At 44.0% G+C, this 19,770-nt stretch overlaps 1 long non-coding RNA gene across 7 annotated transcripts; it reads right to left on the reverse strand.

Moving 5' to 3' along the window:
• Nucleotides 1-16,265: 16,265 nt before the first annotated feature.
• LOC120693043 lies at nt 16,266-19,335 on the reverse strand. 7 transcript variants are annotated; one of them, XR_005682831.1, is made up of 6 exons: nt 19,284-19,335; nt 18,914-19,087; nt 18,779-18,814; nt 18,141-18,390; nt 17,845-17,906; nt 16,266-17,261 (listed from the first exon to the last, which is right to left on the reverse strand). It is a non-coding gene; the product is annotated as an uncharacterized LOC120693043 (long non-coding RNA). The 7 variants fall into 7 exon arrangements; XR_005682833.1 differs by having other exon boundaries at nt 16,267-17,261; nt 18,167-18,390; XR_005682832.1 differs by having other exon boundaries at nt 16,267-17,261; nt 18,149-18,390.
• Nucleotides 19,336-19,770: the final 435 nt, after the last annotated feature.

The raw sequence follows: 19,770 nt of genomic DNA on the forward strand, positions 1-19,770 counted from the left end.
GTGATACCCCGAATGAAGATCAATCTTAGAGAAGAACTTTGCTCCAGCCAACTAATCGAACAATACGTCAATGCGGGGAAGTGAGTATTTATTTTTGATGGTTACCGCATTGAGAGGCCGGTAGTCGACCCACAACCTTAGACTGTCATCCTTCTTCTTTACGAACAATGCTGGACAGCCCCAATGTGAAGCACTTGGGCGGATAAAACCCTTGTCCAGAAGTTCTTGTAGCTGGACTTTCAGTTCGGCCAGCTCTTTGGGCGGCATTCGGTACGGCCTTTTTGAAATAGGTGTTGTACCAGGCTGTAGTTCAATGACAAATTCGATATCCCGGTCTGGTGGCATACCAGGCAAATCATCCGAAAAAATATCGGCATACTCACGGACTACGGGAATATCTTTGATACGAATATCTTTCATGGCATAAGCACAAGAGTTGGCACATTCGGAATGAGGTAAATATAGAACCGAGTGGCCATGGGTAGGAGAATTGATTTCAACGGCTCGGGAAGAGATATCTAATAGTACCCCATGCCTATTCATCCAATCCATTCCTAGAATAACATCCATCCCTTCGAGTGGTAATAGGATTAAATTGGTGGGAATTGTTTTACTACCCAACTTAAGTGGTGTGTTTTTAACGATTTGGTTCGACGCGACTTTACCACCAGGAGTAGAGATCATGTAAGACCCTTTGGTGTGACAAAAATCTAACCCAACTCTTGCTCCAAATTTTGAACTAATGAAGCTATGAGATGCACCAGAATCGAATAAGATAATTGTGGGGTGATGGTTTATAGAGAATGTACCCGACATAATTGGTGCTCCCTCTGGAAGATCAGCTAAATTGGTGAAGTTAAGTTGGCCTTGCTTGACTTGAATGGTCTGCTTCTTGCCCTTGTTCTGATCATTTCTGTGGGAAGCCTACCCCTGAGTCTGTCCTGCTTGAGGGCACATCTTTGCAAAGTGATTTGGGCTCCCACATTTTAAACAACGGTTGTTGTTGTCAGGGCGAGCGGCCTGCTGAAAATTTGGCCTAGGGCCGGTCTGTTGCTGTTGTGGTGGAGCATAGCGAGTTTGCTGAGGTGGCACAAACCGAGCATGCTGCTGTTGCTGCTGAGGAGGCCGAATAACCCAACGCCCTGGCTGAGGGGCCTTCTGAGAGGATGCAGCTAATGTATTCTGCACAATGCAGTACCTTGGTGCAGATGCACTCAAGGGTCCAGCAGGCGCCTTGCGCTTTTTTTAGCGCGATGTGCCGAAATGAGATCCTCCTGAGTAATGGCCAGATTCACCAGATCATTGAAGGAATCCGCACGGACAAGATTAAGCCTCTCCTGCAACTTGGTGCCGAGGCCTCGACGGAAGCGTTCACGCTTCTTAGCATTGGTATCTGCATAATGACCAGCATATTGACACAAGTGATTAAAAGCCTGGGCATACTGTAGTACAGTTCGAGTGCCCTGAGTTAAAGCCAAGAACTCATTGAGTTTACGATCAAGAAGTCCAGTCGGAATATGATGAGCTCGAAAAGCATCCATGAACTCATTCCAACTCACCACAAGATCAGCCGGTTGCATTCCGTGGTAATGATCCCACCACATACGAGCTGATCCGCGAAGTTGCTGCGCGGCATATAGAGTCTTGTTCGCTTCGGAACAAGGAACAGTCAACAAAGAAAACTTGGATTCGACCGTGCGAATCCAAGCATCCACATCCATTGGCTCATCCGCTTTGGTGAATAGCGGTGTACTGAGAAAGTCCAGGTAGCTTGCCTCCTGCGCTTGATGAGCGTGATGCCCACCTCGCAGTTGCTGCTGAGCTTGTACCAACTGCCGCAAGATTTCAGTTTGGGCGGCAAGAACTTCTGAGATGCCCGCGGGTGGAGGTGGGGGTGGATTGCCATTCCCTCCGGCTCTAAAACCACTGGGACTGCCTCGAGTTGATCCAACCATCTGAAACGTGAGTAGTTTGCATTAGCCTCAACATTTTCATCATCTCAAATGGAAATATACAACTCGAGACATAAATGGAAGAATATGAATTGCATAAATCGCGTTACATAAAAAACCATTTATACGAAAAAGCGCATAAGTGGAGTTCTGTGCAGGATATGGACATGAAATTTTTACAGGAGATAGATAATTTCATAAGTTACAACTTTGGTACTCAATGCAAAGTCAGATTCCCAGAGTAAGTTAGTCAAAAAATTCAATTACTCATCCTCTAGTTTTTCTGATTTTACAGAAAACAGAGCCTCTGTATTTTGCGGATATCTCCTGCTGTACACGTCCGTTTGAGCTGAAATTTTGTAAGTATTTAGATGACAAATTTGGAACAACTTTGGTATTCAGGATAAAAATTCGAACTAGCTGCTGCATTCAGCTTTCCACAGTCTGCCAACATCTTACATGAGTAGCATTAGAGGTTCATTACATCCATCAACTTCTCATTTCTACTTGAGTGCTTCCAACATCAATACTAAGGGGGTTACTCAACTCTGAGTTAGCCTAGTAACCCATGATCCAAAATTTAGGCTACACTAAGAGGAGTCTACAAAAGTTAGGAAAAACGCCTTGGTCTACATGTTGACTGACGCCTCGCTCGCTACGGGAGAGTGAGTCTCGACCAGCACGGGCTACGGTGCCTGCTCCTCAAAGTCCATCTCCGAAACACCCTGGATCTCCTGGGGCTCCTCCTCACCATCCACCTGCATCTGGCCAGGTGGTACGTGAAGAGCATCCTGCATCTGGTGGAGCTGCCCCTTTGCGTTGTCGAGGTCAAGCTGAAGGTCGTGGAACTGATCCTTGAAGTGGAGAGTGGTGTCACGGTCCAACACTGTGTCCTGCAGGTCCTAGACCTAGCTCTCGAGTTGGATGATTAGAGCACCCCTGCTCGCAAGCTCGTCGCTGGCCTCACGAAGCTGCTCGTCTCTCAGCTGGATGGTCAGGTGTAAAGCTGGAGCCTGGTCAACAAGCTGAGCGGTGGCCTGACTCTGGAAAGTCTGGAGACGGTAGAGGCCGTCCAAGCACAACGCGGTCGTCTAGAGTGCCCCAACTGGGTCGTGGGTCGCAACCGTGTCCACGTTGGCCATCCTGTCACGCCAAAATGGGTCGGCCGGGTCGTGTGCGGGGAACAACCCGAATGCGGACAGAACAACCTCCAGTGGTTGCTGAGAGCAGAAAGTGGTCATCGCCCTCATGGCGGTGGCCTCCCAAGTGTCCAGCAAGTGGTGGCCGATCACCTGGGTCATGATCGGCTCCCATCCGTTGAGCGGGTGCTGCGGAATCACCATCGTCACACTGCAACGGCGAACCCCGCTCTCCACAAAGTCGTGGCCCTCGTAGAGTAGTGGCTGGGGGTAACTGGCTGCACTCAAGAGCTCCCAGAGACGGCGAGGAAGTCTGTCCCAGTGCAAACAAGCTGAGTGCACGTGCCCCTGCTTGTCGATCACCACCAGCTCGTCCATCTGTCCCAACAAAAGACCGATGGATCAGCTGATAGTTAAACAAGGAATGGCAGATACTGGACAGTTAAAGAAATTGACAGAAAAAATAGATAACATGCTCCTAAAATTCTCAAAAATTTACAGAAGATGCCTAGGGTAGTGAAGAACATTTCATCTAGTCAACACTAATGCCAATTCAAATTCTAAGAAGGTGATATGCTCAGAGTTTTGAAGTGAGGTCAAACCAGAAATCAGTTTGTCCAGAGAGGGTGAAATTTGACCAGAACTACCAAACCAGTTAACCATGATACTTCAAATTTTTATGGTAAGATCTTCATCAAGTTACCTACAACTTTCATGTTGTACGATGTTTCAAATGAGAAACTTAAGATGGTCAAAAAATTTAGTTTAGACAGACTGCTCCAAGTTGACAGATTTGCAGAAGGTTATTATAAATTCAAAAAAACTATGGTAGGAGGCTTCAAAAATTATCAATTTTTATAGAAGTTTGGAAATTTATGTAGTTTTATTTCATCTTACAGAACAAACTTGATTTGAGCAGATCTTAATACACTAAAAATTTAAGGAAACCAACATTTCCAGAATTCGAAGATTGTCTAGATGATCCTTAGAGATGGATTGTTCCACTTTTTGATTGCGATTTCTTTTAAACATTTCTTTGCTGAAAATTTGAGGATGAATGCAGACCTTATTCATCCTCCCCAAGAAAAATAATCACCAAGTGACCTTGGTCTTACGCGGTTAGTTTCGGTGGCATACATAATACGTCTCTCGCTATATAACTACTCGATATAGCTATCTAACCTAGGATTCAGTTTCGAGTTAGTGTACCTGCAGAAAATTAACAGCATATAGAATGAACATTCCATGCTAACACTCACGAAAGTGTTCTCATACATCACCGATCACTATAGAACCGGCATCCATACAATTCCCAACGTATTGACTGAGTACCATCTTTGACGGGGAATTGAATTCCCAATTTCAAACCATTACTCCCCATATATTCAACCGAGGTTGATATATGGGCAGCAGCTCAAGTAGGCCACTGCTTTCTCCAGCGTTCGGCTCGCATCACCGACGGGAAGGTCAGACTCCCTCGGCTGACTAAACAAGCATACCTCCACGGCGACGATGTAATTGCAGAATTTAAACTGCGGAATTTAAATACTGAAATGTAATGTGCTGGGAGTTAGCCATACAATATAAGCCACTTGATTATACCCATAAGATCCCCTAGGGCTTTACGTTCTAGACTTGTCCTTGGAGATCCTAGACTTTTCATAAACTTAGTAGTTTTGAAGTCAAGTTTTAATTTGTTGTTTAGAAAATGGCGGCTGCCATCTCTGGTAGGCTGCTGGCAAGCTCTGATGCCAGCTGTGGCGGAACCACCCAAAAGACTGGGCCCGGGTGCACTGATCTTCGTTGCTAAGCAACTCTGACCCAATGCGGCACGCACTGGTAGTTCCTCAAGTGAAGCCTTGATAAAAGCCACGTTATTCTAAGATCGCGCAGACAACACTCACACGAAGGCGAGCCCAGAGATTACATCACAGAACATCTCATACATCTCAGAGTTTTGCAGGGGAAGATAAATTTATTACAAAACCATGTTCAGAATAGCAAAGTGCGATAGAGTTCCAACTACTTAAATTATTCAAGTGTCATAGTCTCAGCGGAAGCAGTAAAAGACATCTAACGAAAGGATGTGACGCATCGATAAAGCCCATACGAAAGCATCACTCAGCGGGAGGGTGATCAGCACCAGCCGAAGGACCGTCCCACTCAACAGACCAGCCCGGAGGCAAAGTACATGGGCAAGTCAGACTCGCAACCATATCTTCAAAGTTAGTACCTGAAAACAGTGCCACAAGCAAGGCTGAGTAAACTAATACTCAGCAAGACTTACCCGTCACCGGATATACCATAGTCCGATAACTAGACATGCAAGGCTTTTTGGTTCGTGGGGTTTGTTTTGCCAAAAAATGCCACTAAAAGTGGATCCTTATTTCAGATTTTAATTTAGCCATCTTCAAGTTGAATTAACCATTCTAAGTTTGCATCTATCTCTACTCAAACATAGTAGAGCAACCATTTAATCATACTTCCAATATATACATTAGGTGTTTATTCTATTCTTTTTCATAGATTAAAATGTGTATGGATTCTGTAGATTTGCTTGTAACAAAACTTGTAAATTTCGTTGGAGGGGTTCCAGAACATTTGAGTTTGCTTTTTTACAATTTTTCTGTGATTTGTTATGCATTTTTGAAGTTCACTGCCAAACTTAGAGAAACTTGCATTCAAACCCTTAAATGAAAAAGAAAAATTACAACCAGGTCCAGAGGTTCTCGACGGCGAGGCGGTAGCCGGAGGAGGCGGCGCGGCGCGGCGCGGCGCATGGCGGGCGGCGTGGCAAGCGCCCAAGTGTCCAGGGACACGTGTGTGCGCGAGGAGAGGCCAAGGGGCCATCCAGGTGTCCTCAACGGGCCCTCCTGGGTCCAGTTGGCTGCGGATGCGCCGTGGATGAGGTCCACCGGCAGCGTACAGGCGGGCTGCGGCAGAACAGAGAGGGAGATGGAGATAGGGACCTTTCTGTAATTTTTGAAATCTCAGGGATCTCTCGGTAAACTAAAATTTTCTCTTTTTTCCAGGGCTCAAATGAAAAAGTATTGAATACCAAACGTGTGTAATATTTCAAGATCTACAACTTTTGTTTTAGGTAAATTTTCATTTGAAGTCCATATTTGTAACTAGTTTAAAATTTCAAACTTGCACAAAAAGTCTATGATTTTTATTTGGTTTTTGATGAGATTTTGCTGAAAGTTGAATTTAGCACATGTCATTTAAGGTACCAATTACCACCCAAACTTATTTTTGTGCACATTTTTAAATAGGATTTTGAGTAGGTTTTTAACATTTTTACTCTCACATTCCATGTTCCATTTGTGTAGTTTGACTTTTATTTGACCTTTTCTTTCTGAATTTAATTTCCAAACCCCTTCTATAATTTATTTGAGTTAAATGAAATGGCTTTTAGTACACAGACACCAGAGGTGTCACACTCGCGAGATATAGGAGTTACTTGTTTACTTATGTTGGAATGATAAGATTGACGGATGGAGCTTGGTATGATATTCCTGTTGATGATTGATGCTCCGTCTGTATAGCGAAAATAGCTAAGGTCGAAGTGTATGGTAGTGGTGGTTGAGTTTTTGAACGTACTAAGAACATGCCGAGAATATGGTAATCAGTAAGCCTAAGTACCGAAGTGACCGGTGTGTGAACATTACCCCATGCTCTTGACATCGTTCCCATGGGGCCACATGGTGAGTACTGAGTGGATACGACATGATGATGCCCAGGGACCGTTGAGCTTAATACTCAAGGAGCGTTGCACGTGTGACTCTGGGAGTAACCACGTGACGTGTGTTTTGGTTTGCCTTGCAAGGTTAATAAATTCAATTTGAATTATCCATTTCTAGCAACCCTTGAGACTGCTTGACCCTTATACCACATAGAGTAAGAAAAACAATGATGATGGCAATTAATATTGATGTATGTTTAAGTTAACCCCACCATGTGCGATTTGGATAGTTACATACCTCGAATGGTTAAACAAACTAGAACTTGTTGCTAAATTTGAAAGCAAGGACTCACTCTTAGATGCTTTTTTGGCGAAAACAACCCCTCAGCCAAAAGCCTTACATGCTTATGAGTCGGTTAAGTATATACCACCAGTCGGGTAAGTCTTGCTGAGTATTTGGATACTCAAGATTGCTTGTGGCATTTTTTTTCAGGCGAGGTTTTATTTGAAGACACGATTGCTCTGCTTGACTTGGATGAATACTCTTCCTCATTGTTGGTCGCTGGAATGGGATATGTCCCCGGTCAATGATGATCGCGTTGAGTGATGTTATGTACGGGCTTTATCATGATGTCTTGTATCATCATTAGAACTATGATTTCATTTTCACTGCACTTTAAACTCTAAAGTACCTTGTTCTATGATTTCGAACTTGGTTTGTAATAAATAATTAATGATTGGACACTATGTTGTAATATTGTGCATAGTTGTAACCTCCGGGCTCACCTTTGAGTGAGTTGTATGTATGCTTTGTTTCGATCTTAAAACCGGCGGTTGAATCAGGATGTTATTCGAGACTATTCGGTAACTCTATTTAAATGCATGTTAATTAGAACTAATTTGGGTGGTTCTACCACACGCAAACAATGTTGTGTAGTGCGTTGCGGCGGATGTGAATGGAACGGGTGCCTGCAAATAGTGTTTAGGCTGCTCGCACTCATCATTCTCTAAAACCATCCTCTATAAGGAATATTCCATCCTAGTCATCAAGATTCTTTCCTCTATCTCAATTTCTTCCGCACTCGTCAAACTCTATCCCATGCTCTATATCCTAGTCATCTACATTTTATACTCAAATCAATTTTACCCACCCCATCTGTAGTCACTGATGAGTTGGACCCATCCTAACCTTATCACCCACCCCCTCTCCCCGCATCTCTCTCTCTCTCCCTCTCCTCCCCTACCGGTAAGCGGGCCTCCTCCCCATGCCGGCCATCCTCCTCCCCGCACCATCCAGTCTCCTCGTCTACGCCCACGGCTGAGCTCGCCGCCACCGCCGCCCATGCTCCTCACCTCCCCCTGCCATGCACGCGGCTCCCAGCGGCGGAGCTGGGCCACGGCACCTCTACTCGTGCCGCCCGTGGCAGCGTGGCACCGGTGGGGACGAGCCAAAACGCGCGGACTGCGGCGCGCGACCGACATGGCTCTGCTCCGCTATGCGTGCTCGCCATGGCTCTGCTCCGCCGCCCGTGCTCGCCATGGCTAGCCATGGCCATGCATGAACGACGCACGGGGTGGCGCGTCGTTCCCCACCAACAAGCAGCCACTCGGCCGGGCGGTGTGGCTTGCCCGCGGCCAGGGCGCCTCGGCGGATTCAGCGCGCACGGTGGCACTTTGCGGGCTCGTGCAGGTGCGGCCCGTGACAGCACATGATGGTGGTGTGGCGAATGCAGCGATGTTCCGACGGTAGCGGCGCTAGAAGGGGAGGGGGAAGGGGCCAGGAAGGAAGTGGAGAATGCGAGGAAACTCACTGCACGCTCCAATTGAGCGGAGGAAGACCAAAAGGAGAGGCTCGACATGCGGGGTGGAGCTTCAAGCAGAGCAAGAATGGCCAGCTGGAATCGCACGGGTGAGCTGCGAAGAGGAGGGGGAGGGGTCGAGCAGCTTGTTGCGAGAGGAATCAACGGAGGGTCCAGGCGGAGGGTGATCGGAGGATGGGGTGCGGCGTGCAGGGCCAGGCGGCGGCCATGGTGGGCGGTAGTGGCAGCTCTGCTCATGGCCACGCGGCTTGGACTCGGTGGAGGTGAGGGGACCTGGGGTGGCTATGGCAGGCAGAGGCAGCGGCTCGGCTTGTGGTCGCTCGGCTCGGACTCGTTGGAAGCGAGGTGGGGACCTGCGGTGGCCATAGTGGAGACTCTGCTCGTTCGGCGGCAGCGCGGACCCGGTGAAGGCAAGGCGAGGCAGCGTCGGGTGGCGAGCCCGGGCCACGTCGGTGGATAGCGCACGCTCCCTATCTCTGCATGATTTGGAGGATGGGGGGTACTCCACGTCGTTAGCGGAGGTGATACCAGACGCCCCTGCAGCCCTTTTTCCACTACCCGCATCCTAGAGGACGGGGTAGCAGATGCTGGTGTGAGCAGCCTTAGCAGCTACGCTGCAAAATAGTGTGTTATTTCAATCATCAAGGCGACAAGGCATGCATGTAGCATGGGTCCTAGCTAGGTCCACCTCAATAATAAAGTAGTGTGTTTTGACCGAGTACATTGTTGGGTATTTTAGTGTCACGAATAAATTCGCAAGCACATGTATACCATCATAGATTTCACCTCAGATTATTCCAAGGGTGAATGTGTGTGCACTAATTCCTAATCTAGTCAGTCCAAGAACACACCAAGATAGGTCGGAAAGGTAGAGAGGATTCCTAAGATAGCACTATAGCCGAGTTAATGGTCGATCTTAAGGGCACAAAACTCGCTTCGGGCACCGGCTTACGCTTAGTGTACCAGGCGACTCCGGCCAACAGCTCTACACTATATCCGAACGTGGAGGATTACAAAGGATCAATAGGGCTATCACCACCTACGATCTATCTCTAACAAATCGTGGGATATAAGGCAAACGAAGGATAACCCCTAGCCTAGACACCACGTCTGGACTATTGATTACTACAGTAATCTAAATACGTATGGATCCCCGTAGTAAACTACAGCACTCTGTAAGAATATAGAGCGACGAACCCACGAGTAAGAGAACTGATCTCACTCGACTACAAGCACTACTAGCATCTACTATACCAAGTAAAATACTAGAGATAGGAACCACGAATACTTACTAGACCCAGAAGAATGTAGCAACATCCGTAGAGGTACAGGCTCGGAGAAGAATGACGACACCCCAGCACTCCTCTCGGACTACTCTCTCATTCTCATAGAGGTACAATTTGGAGAAGAGCAGTGAAGACCGGCGCCCCTCCTGAGTATCTCTACCACTAACCTTTAAAAGGCAACTCTAAACTAAGGAGAAGACTTGTTGAGCACTTGATGGATGTCTCTCTTCTTACCCCACCCCCGCCCCTCTCATATTTATAGATGGGAGCAAACAGGGCATCTTGGCCGCATTTCAGCAGTGGAGGCACCTGGAACCGCCTTAAGGAAGCTTCAAGGAAGCTGCACGTCAAAGGGAAAGGTCGGTGGCCAAAGTCACTATTTGGCCGACCACCCCGGTCGGCCGACCAGTGACGGTCCCCAAATCAGCCCAATTTTGGCTGAGAGACTGCTAGGTGGGCCCTAATCCCATTTTTGTATGCCTAAGCTTCTAGTATGTCGGTTTAGTTGCTATGGTGGGCCCTTTGATCCATTTGACGCCATGTGTCACGCTCTGATTGGTCAACAACCTTTTGCCTTGGATTGAGAAGTGTGTTTCCTTGCTCATGAGGTGTGTTTTCTACCTTATTTCACTTGCATACAATTGTCTACCAACACTTGTGGAAATGATTAGTAATAAACCCCTACCACTAGGTTGGTGTTGAACTTTTATGTATTTATGCAGGATTTGATGGCCTAAAAGTAGCACTTAATAGCCTTCAACATACATCTGGTGCCTGCGCACGTACTACCGCAAAAGGTTCCGAACTGGACAATATTGCCACAGGCAGGTTGTGTATTGGTGATGTTCTTATTTCTCCGAATGGTGCTGCTTTTGAGTTCTCAAACCGATTAGAAGAAGAGTGCATGAATAACCAAGTCGAGTATGAAGCACTTCTATTTGGCTTGGAATTCTTGCAATCCATGAGCGTGAAGCATGTCGAAGCTTTTGGAGATTCTCTTTTGGTGGTGCAGCAAGTATCCAAGGTATGCCAATGCTATAATAGTTCCTTAAATGCATATCTTGATAAGTGCCTTAATATTATTTTTTCTTTTGATGAATTTGTTATAAAACATATCCCGAGGTAAGAAAATGAAAAGCCAAACGCTCTGGCTCAACAAGCATCTAGTTATAATGTTACGAAGAAATATTTTAAAATTCGCAAGCCGATGCAAGTAAAAGCCGAGTTCTTGGTTCTGGATGAACCGGCCCGAACGGCCGGCGACACCGGTCTGACCGGTCCGGAGACCAGTCTAGTCGGTAGTATTGATGGTGACACCAACTCGGCTGTAGAAGATGGTTCAGTCATCAAGGCCGAAGACCGGGATGGGAGGGTTCCTCTTATATCTTATTTAAAGGATCCTAGTCGTGGTGCAGAGAGGAACATTCGGCGTTTAGCTTTCAAATATGTTTTGATTGACGATGAACTTTATCATCGAACTGTCGAAGATTTACTTCTCAAATGTTTAGACTCGGATCAGGCCAAAGTTGCTATGGGTGAAGTTCATGAAGGCATTTTTGGTACTCATCAATCGGCTCTCAAGATTAAATGGTTACTTAGAAGAGCCAGTTTTTATTAGCCTACCACAATGTCTGATTGCTTCAAATATTATAAAGGGCGTGAAAAATATCAGTGGTGTGGTGATTTGCAATTGGTGCCCGCTGCGTTGAGGCATTCTATTATTAAACCATGGCTGTTCCGAGGTTGGGGTTCAGATTTCATTGGACAAATTAATCCTCCATCTTCAAAGGGGCATCGCTTCGTGTTGGTTACTACGGACTATTTCACTAAGTGGACCGAAACAGTTCCTTTGAAAAATATGACACATAAAGAGATAATTGAGTTCATTACTGAATATGTTATTCATAGATTCGGTATTCCACAAACTTTGACAACAGATCAAGGTTATTTGTTTATATCAAAGGAGGTGCGTGCCTTTGCCGAATCTTACAAGATTAAATTGCTCAATTCATCTCCATATTACGCTCAGGCCAATGGATAGCCCGAGTCAAGTAATAAGATTTTGATCAAACTTGTCAAGAAAAAGATAGAAGAAAATTTTAGGAGATGGCATGAAGCGTTATCCGAAACATTATGGGCTCATCGCATAACTCGACATGGTGCTACTAAGTTTACTTCTTTTGAGTTTGTGTATGGTCAAGAGGCTATTTTACCCGTTGAGGTAATATTGATAAGGTGGCCGACAAGCGTTTGAGGGCTCTAAAGGAAGTTGAGAAGGACAAGCTTCGGGTAAGAGCTTACAACAAGATAAAAATTAAATCTTTTCAGGTTGGAGATCTGGTTTGGAAGAAAATTTTGCCTCTTGGGATGAAAAGTAATAAGTTCGGTAAATGGTCGCCAAGTTGGGAAGGACCGTACAAGGTTATCTTCGGGAATTCATATATGATGGAGACGGTGCGAGGTGAGCGTATACCTAGAGCTATCAATGGGAGATACTTGAAGAAATATTACCCTAGCATGTGGCAGAATGCATGAAGATGAATATGGCCGGTATTGGATATCGCTCTTAGTTTTATTTTTTGAGTCTGTGTAATCGATGTAAAGCTTGTATATCTGGTTAAATTTTGGTACTTGCTTTTTGGCTTGTGAAACTCACCAAAAAGTAGGGGGGCATATGTTGACAGTCAAATTTGGCAGACTCAGAGGCCAACCGGTCTGACCGGTCGGGCCGACAGGTCTGTCCAGTGTAATCTGAGTAGGTTTCGTTTTTATGTTTAGAATCCTTGTACAAATCGATTTGGAAAGGGTACGACTTCCCCGGCCTATAAATATAAAGGTTAAGGCCGATTGAAGTTATTCCCAATCGAATCAATACAATTTATATCTACTTTTTTATCTCTCAAACCCTAGCTTTTCCAAACCCTAATTTGTTGTTCTTCCAACGTCCCGGCGATGTTTGAAGGCGTTCTGAGTGGCCTTGCCGACCTCAGAGCAACCCGAGCTACGCAAGCTCTGACGGGGTCCCTCCCGAGTTCGTATTCCTAGGTCTACGCGAGGTTCTACTTCACACCAGTCAGACTGGTCGATGGAACCGGTCAAACCGGTCCACCCAGTGCTTCGCTGGTGTTGATCGCTTTGACGATCTTTCGTGCATTCTAGCGCATTCGAGTGTGTTTGACGCAAATTAGTGTCAACAGTCTTCAGTCAAAAGAAAATCTTCGTTAAAAAGAGAAAAGGATTCTTTAGTGTCATTTAGGGTGATTATTTTAACTCACAACAGACGACATGATCGTGAGATCGAGAGCGAATCAGGTGATCGTGACATGGATAGCGAATCGAGAGCGTAGGTGGAATATTATTTGCTGATTATTGCGACAAGCACGGATTCGGCACGCAAGTGGCCGGCATGCTTTGGACCAAATGTTTTATTGTCAGTTGGATTTGGTCGCGTCACATCAAGAACTCAAAGCGCGATGGTGACATTTTGTGCTCGGTGATGGCACAATTAGAATAAAGGTCTGCTTAAATAAATTAAAGTTGAGTGCTAAATTTTAATAAATATTAGCACTCTCGTGTCCCTTCTAAAGTTTTAAGATCTTAGCTAAAGTATAGACTACCCATGCACTTCTGTTTGGATAGATGTAACTAAACTAGGCCTGGGGTCATTGATCATGTACCTGGTAGTAAGTATGTAGTATTTCTCTATAGTGATACCGTATGATGCTTTCATGTGACCAGTGTTAATTAATCTCTGTGATTAGACAGAACATACTACTATGAGCGACAAGTGCTCATCGATCAGGAGAGCAAACAAATATGATCACATATATTATATATAGCACGGCTGCCTTGCTAGCTCTAAATCCTCCCTACCTCCTTCACGTGCTCGCCCTGCATCTTCGAGAGCTAGCGACGGAGTCTTTGACACGGCCAGTGCCGGCCTGCGTCAATCTGTCCTTCACGAGCTCCGGAGCTTCACATCACCACGCTTTGGTTACTTGCTGTTGTAAGGATGGTTAGTTGGTCCTTGGTATATATGGCATTAGTGTTACATCTATCACAGTTTTTTTATTGAGCAAACATCTATCACAGAGTTTTGCCGTTTCAGTTTGTGAGAGAGCATCTACTATGTGTGCAGCAGCCTATTCAATTCGCTCCAGCCTGCAATAACTCAGTACTACTCAGGTTTGTTAAGTAGTTCACCTCAAAGATGTACCCCTTGTTTAGTTGCAAAGTTCAAAATTCTAAAAAAAAAAATTCGGCACCTGTATGTAGACTTAAATCTAGACGAAATAAAAAATGCATTGCATAGTTTGTCTGTAAATCGCGAGACGAATCTAATGAAACTAATTAGGCCGTAATTAGATGCAAATTGCTACAATAATGCTACAGTAAACACCCTCCAGTGACGGAGCAATTAGACTCATTAGATTCGTCTCGCGATTTACAAACGAGTTCTGTAATTTATTTTGTGATTAGTCTATGTTTAATACTTCAAATATAGAAAAATGTTTTTTAAAAAACAATACAACCTGTAACTAAACAAGTCCGTAGCATATATATCAATAGTACATGGCTGACACACACCTCAAAGATGTAGCATATATATCAGTAGCACATGGCTGACATCGGGTTTCTTAAAACCTGCTGCCTCCTGCTCGCACCACCGCAACTCACGGAGCTACTCAGCCCTCTCGAGCTCGCCACGCGTTGATCAACGGAAGCAAAAAAGAACCAGCACCCGTGAGATCACGTCCAGTATCTAGTGTACCATGCGGTGGCCCTCATCTTATCTCTTCCCCTCCTCACATGCATCCCTCATCTTATCTCTTCCCCTCCTCACATGCATCGCTTTCCTTCCCCTCCTCACATGCATCGCTTTCCGTGTAATGTATATATCAAACAAAAATAGTTCTATTTCACAAACTAATTATCCAAAATAATTTTCGATTCCACCATTCTATTTCTTCTATTGAGATCTTTAAAATAAGACCTCGACTATATTTAGGTAACATTTTTATAATATATTTTTATTTATTGCAAAACAATTTTACCATACACATCACAACAGAGTTTTTCCAGGGTACGGTGTCATTTCCCCAACACTACGTAGTCCAAGGTTTGCTGGTAGCTAGGCGCTCAGAAAAATCAGAGTGCAGTAAAAGCCAGAATTGAGCTCAAATGAGCGGCTCTTTATTGGCCCATTGTTAGATATTGTGGCTAAGTAGCAGCTTGAGAGCAACAACCACGTTAGTGCCACACAGCTATAGGAATGGTAGCAGATACGGTGTGGCTCTATCTATGTGCAGTGTGCTCCCTTCATTCCAAAATGCAGGCAAACAATGTTGCTGTTCCTGGAACATGTAGCCGGGAGGGGGAAAAAATGAGAGAAGAGGCAGATGGACAATGTCACGAGTTCCTGGGCAGGCAATTGTGCCATCCTCGTGACGGCAAGCTATGTTACCTATTACCTCTCTTTAGCACCTTGGTACTTTACTCTTATTTGAATTAGTATTCTACGCTATTTGCTAGAATATTTACTACTAGCTACTAATGCTGATCACCAAATGACATAAGTTTTGATAGAACCTACATGCTCCATATGCCAGTCTCATATAAATATTGTTAAGATATTTGCATGAGACATTATTATAAGTTTGTTATTCACAGAAAATTATCTTAGTATTTCTTCAATTGCACAATTGCATGATACTTATATTTACATAAGAGTAAAGTTCATCACCGGTCCCTAAACTCGTTCGGCTGTGTCATCCTGGTTCACAAACTCGCAAATCGACCATTTAAGTCCTCAAACTTGTTCGGCTATGTCATCCCGCTCCCTAAACTTAGAAATCACCTGTTTAGGTCCTCAAACTTGTTTAGTTGTGTCATCCCGGTCCCTAAACTTAGTTTTGAGTCTCATCGGTCAAAACATGGGCGATCTAAAAATTCTATATTAAAAATAATTCATAACTTTTTTCATATGAACTCGAATAAAGATAAATTTTATGTCAAATTTATAGCTCTCGACATAGTCTACAACTTTGTAGTTGAATTTTTTTATTTGAAGTCGTTTAGTGGCCCAAAATTTAATTTTAAATTTTAAATTTCAAAATTTATAGGCTTACAACAATATTTTGGGACCCTAAACAGTTTTAATTTAGAAACTTTACAACTACAAAGCTATAGATCGCGCCGAGGGCTACAATTTTGATATAAATTTTGTCTTCATTCGAGTTTATATGAAAAGGTTATGAAATATTTTTTGATATAGAGTTTTTAGATCGTATTGTTTTGACATAGATGAGACTCAAAATCAAGTTTAGGGACCGGAATGACACAATTGAACAAGTTTGAGGACCTAAACGGGTGATTTCTAAGTTTGGGGACCGAGATGACACAGCTGAACAAGTTTGAGGACCAGAGATAACCCAGATGAATAAGTTTGAGGACCTAAATGGTCGATTTGCAAGTTTAGGGACCAGGTGTGACGCAGCAGTACAAGTCTAGGGACCGATGATGATGGACTTTACTCTTTACATAAACATTAAAAGAAATATATTGATAGGGCGCTCAAAGCGTGCCTTATGTTCTAGTACGCTTAGTGCTCTTCAGCTCTTTTCTATTGATCAAACAAGCGCTGGAGGAGGAGGGAGGAGGAGGAGCCGGTCGCTGCCGCGCTAGGAGTCGGGCGTGGCACCAGAGGAGGCAGGAGGAGGAGCGGCGGAAGAGAGAAGGAAGGACAGCAGGTGATGCATGAGAAGGGAGTCGGGAGGGAGAGGATAAGACGAGGGGAGGAGAAAAAAGAAAAATGAGTAAAATCTCGGACTTGTGGGATCCATATGGTTACAGAGATATTGGAGATTAGATTTTAGTAGTTTGCTGCAGGGTGATCGTCAAAAAAGCAAAAGTAACTATTGGAGATGGAGAGATAAAGATGTTTTGGTAATGGAAAATGAAGTTGAGATGCTGTTAGGAGACTTCAAATGTACCTCTCTCAATAATCCTTGAAATTAAAGAGGTATTGGGATATCCTAATAACATTTTATTGGAAGTTATTTTTGGATGACTGCTGAGATGTTGGGTTTACTTTTAGGCTAAACACAATTCCGTCAAATAATGCACACTGGCCGAGCTGCTAGCTGAGAATTGATGTGAAGCCCTCTGGGTGCGCACTGCCCGCGTCGCGTACTCGCGTGGTCGGCTTTGGCGATGACCAGCAGGCAGCAGCGATGGCTCGTCCGCTGAGACTGACGCCGCCAGACCTGACCCACGCCCTGAGAGTGACGCTGCACTATTTAGGGCACGCGCGAGGACGACCCCGTGCCCGAGCTGTTGCTGCCCAAACGGGAAAGTGGTGGCTTCCGCGAAGCTTCGTCCTGCGGCAACTCGAGTCATCAATATCTACGAGTACATTACGCGCGCCTTCGCACGCGCTTATATTTACTTTGTATCAATTTGGTTATTTAGAGTTTTGTAAACTATGAAATTTAGTTAAAAATATTAGTGCTTTGAATGGTAACAAATATTAGTGTTTCGTTGAAAAGTATATCCCTTCTGCGGGGAGTTTTACATGGGTCTGTTAAACCAATTGTCTGAAAGATCTTTCACATATGAATATGTCCACCATGAATGAATTCTTGTAATCATTAACTCTAGATGCAGTTAGTTTTTTTTTTTTGAACAATGAGGATATAGGAACTCTTAATAATTTAATATGATATAGGAGCTCTCGATGGAGCTCTCAGTAGTATGCAAACATATAGTTATATAAGCTCTCCCTATAAATATTTTATAGAGCTAAAGAACACTAAGCCTAGACCATCTTACATCAATATCACAAGCTATGTTGATGTGAATTGATATAAATGAACACAGCAATATTTTTTCAAAGGAAAAGGAAATAAGTAGTAGCAGTTAATGGTCCTAGCATAGATCATGCATGGAGTAAGCGAAACTTACCGAACTAAAGGTGCTGCATATATACTCTAGTTAGCAGGGTTGAGCCAATATAAATGTTGTTTCTGCATATTCGGTAGAAGGCATTAATAATATTTCTTGTGAGTAATCTATGCAAGTCTTACTATCCGTGTGCATTTAGTTAAGTATATAGACACTCAAGTTTAATACTAATAAGGACCTATGAATGTCAGTGGCTATACTTACATAGTTACATGGCAAATGCATACATTAAATTCAATTCAAAGCATAGAAGTAATTGTAAAAAAATATAACCAAGAAAAGATATAGTTCTTAACTATCTCACATCTATAATTTCGTCTACCTTTGCACCACCTCTGTTGTCAGCCTGCTGCCGGTGCCCCGATGCTGGTGAGGTAGGGCCTCACCAGAGCTCTGCATTGGCATGCTACAACCGAGACAGGATGTGTGCATTTATATCCAAAGAAGGAGCCGAATTGCTTAAAGAAACTTTCAATATGAAGTGTTTCACCTCAGGCCATACATGCCACATTCCACTTATTCTGGAAGAAATCTCTGCCATTTAACCTATAATCGGCAAATGTGATTGTGGCAGCTCAGAATTAGATTTCCATATATTCATCCGGAAAAATACATGATGTGGTGTGGGAACAAATTAGTCAAAGTTCAAATATAAAAAGGCCACGGGTAAAAAAACTACAGGTATCTCTGACCCATCTGTCAAGCTGGTGGAAGGGTCATTCATATTAAATTGTGCTTAAATAAGCGGGTCACACTTAAGAGCATCAAATGTGAAAGAAGCAATGACAAAAGGTAACAGCAAACATAAGGCATAATTATTTTGTAAATATATTGTTGCACACTTCTTTTTTCTGTTTCGAAAATTTCATTGCACTTGCAACCTATGATGGGAAAGAAAATGATTTAGCACGCAAATGTAGTTTTTCCTTAGTACCTGCTTGGATAAGTGAAGCTGCATTCTCTGAAATTCCTGCATGGTGTAGGAAAATAAAATGAGGCCAAAGATTCAGACAAATTTATCCACTAAACTAAGAAAGAGACTAAATTTGCCTTTTGAAGTTTGCCTTACCATTTGGATCATATTTTATCTCTAGTTCAAATTTTCTAACCATTTATCCACCTACAACTTTATTCGCCCATTTTCAGGTCATGGAGGAGCCAGGTGCTCTCCTCCATCTTTTGTAGCCACTGTGTGTCTTTTTGGACTCACTTCCAATAATATGTTGCCAAGGTTCAGGAGATCCTATTGCAGCAGTGGAAGTAGCGAGCATGAGTTGCAGGCACATTAAACGAAACATCTAATTGATGAAAAATAAAATGTCTTCCTCCAAAAGCCACGTAACAAACACCAAGCAAAGAGAATGCTAGATGCAAATAAGAAACTGGATATGTGCGCAATGCCAATTTTGTAAACATATATTAGGGCGAGGGAATCTGACCTGGTAGAGAAGTAGGCATGCTCTTGATGTGGTTATTAGAGCACAACAGGGAGATCAGCTATGCAGCACGGATACGGATACGTGTATCGGTATCGGGCCGATACGGATACGCGGATACGTCATTTTTCCCAAAAATCCGATACGCGGATACATTTTAATATTTTTAGAAACAAATAATATTATATATTAATTAAATTAAAAAAAACCAGCAATCCAACGTAAAACTCCACTACAACACCACCCACCTCCTTAGGGCAGCTCCAGTGTTGATCCCAATCGAACAGAGAGCGAAATAGCAGTCGATTTATACACTGCAGTAGTCGACCAAATGTAAATAAGCCCACTAAACTAGACAATATGGCCCAGCCCAGTCCACCATTGCCATATCTACGACTCCCCCGTCCCCTCACTAGCCAGACCGACCCTCCTTTCCCCCACCTTTCCCCCACCGGCGCCTCCCTCTGCTCCTCCTCCCCCGCCGCCCTCT

This window comes from Panicum virgatum, chromosome 9N, assembly GCF_016808335.1.
Source record: "Panicum virgatum strain AP13 chromosome 9N, P.virgatum_v5, whole genome shotgun sequence".
NCBI lineage: Eukaryota > Viridiplantae > Streptophyta > Magnoliopsida > Poales > Poaceae > Panicum > Panicum virgatum.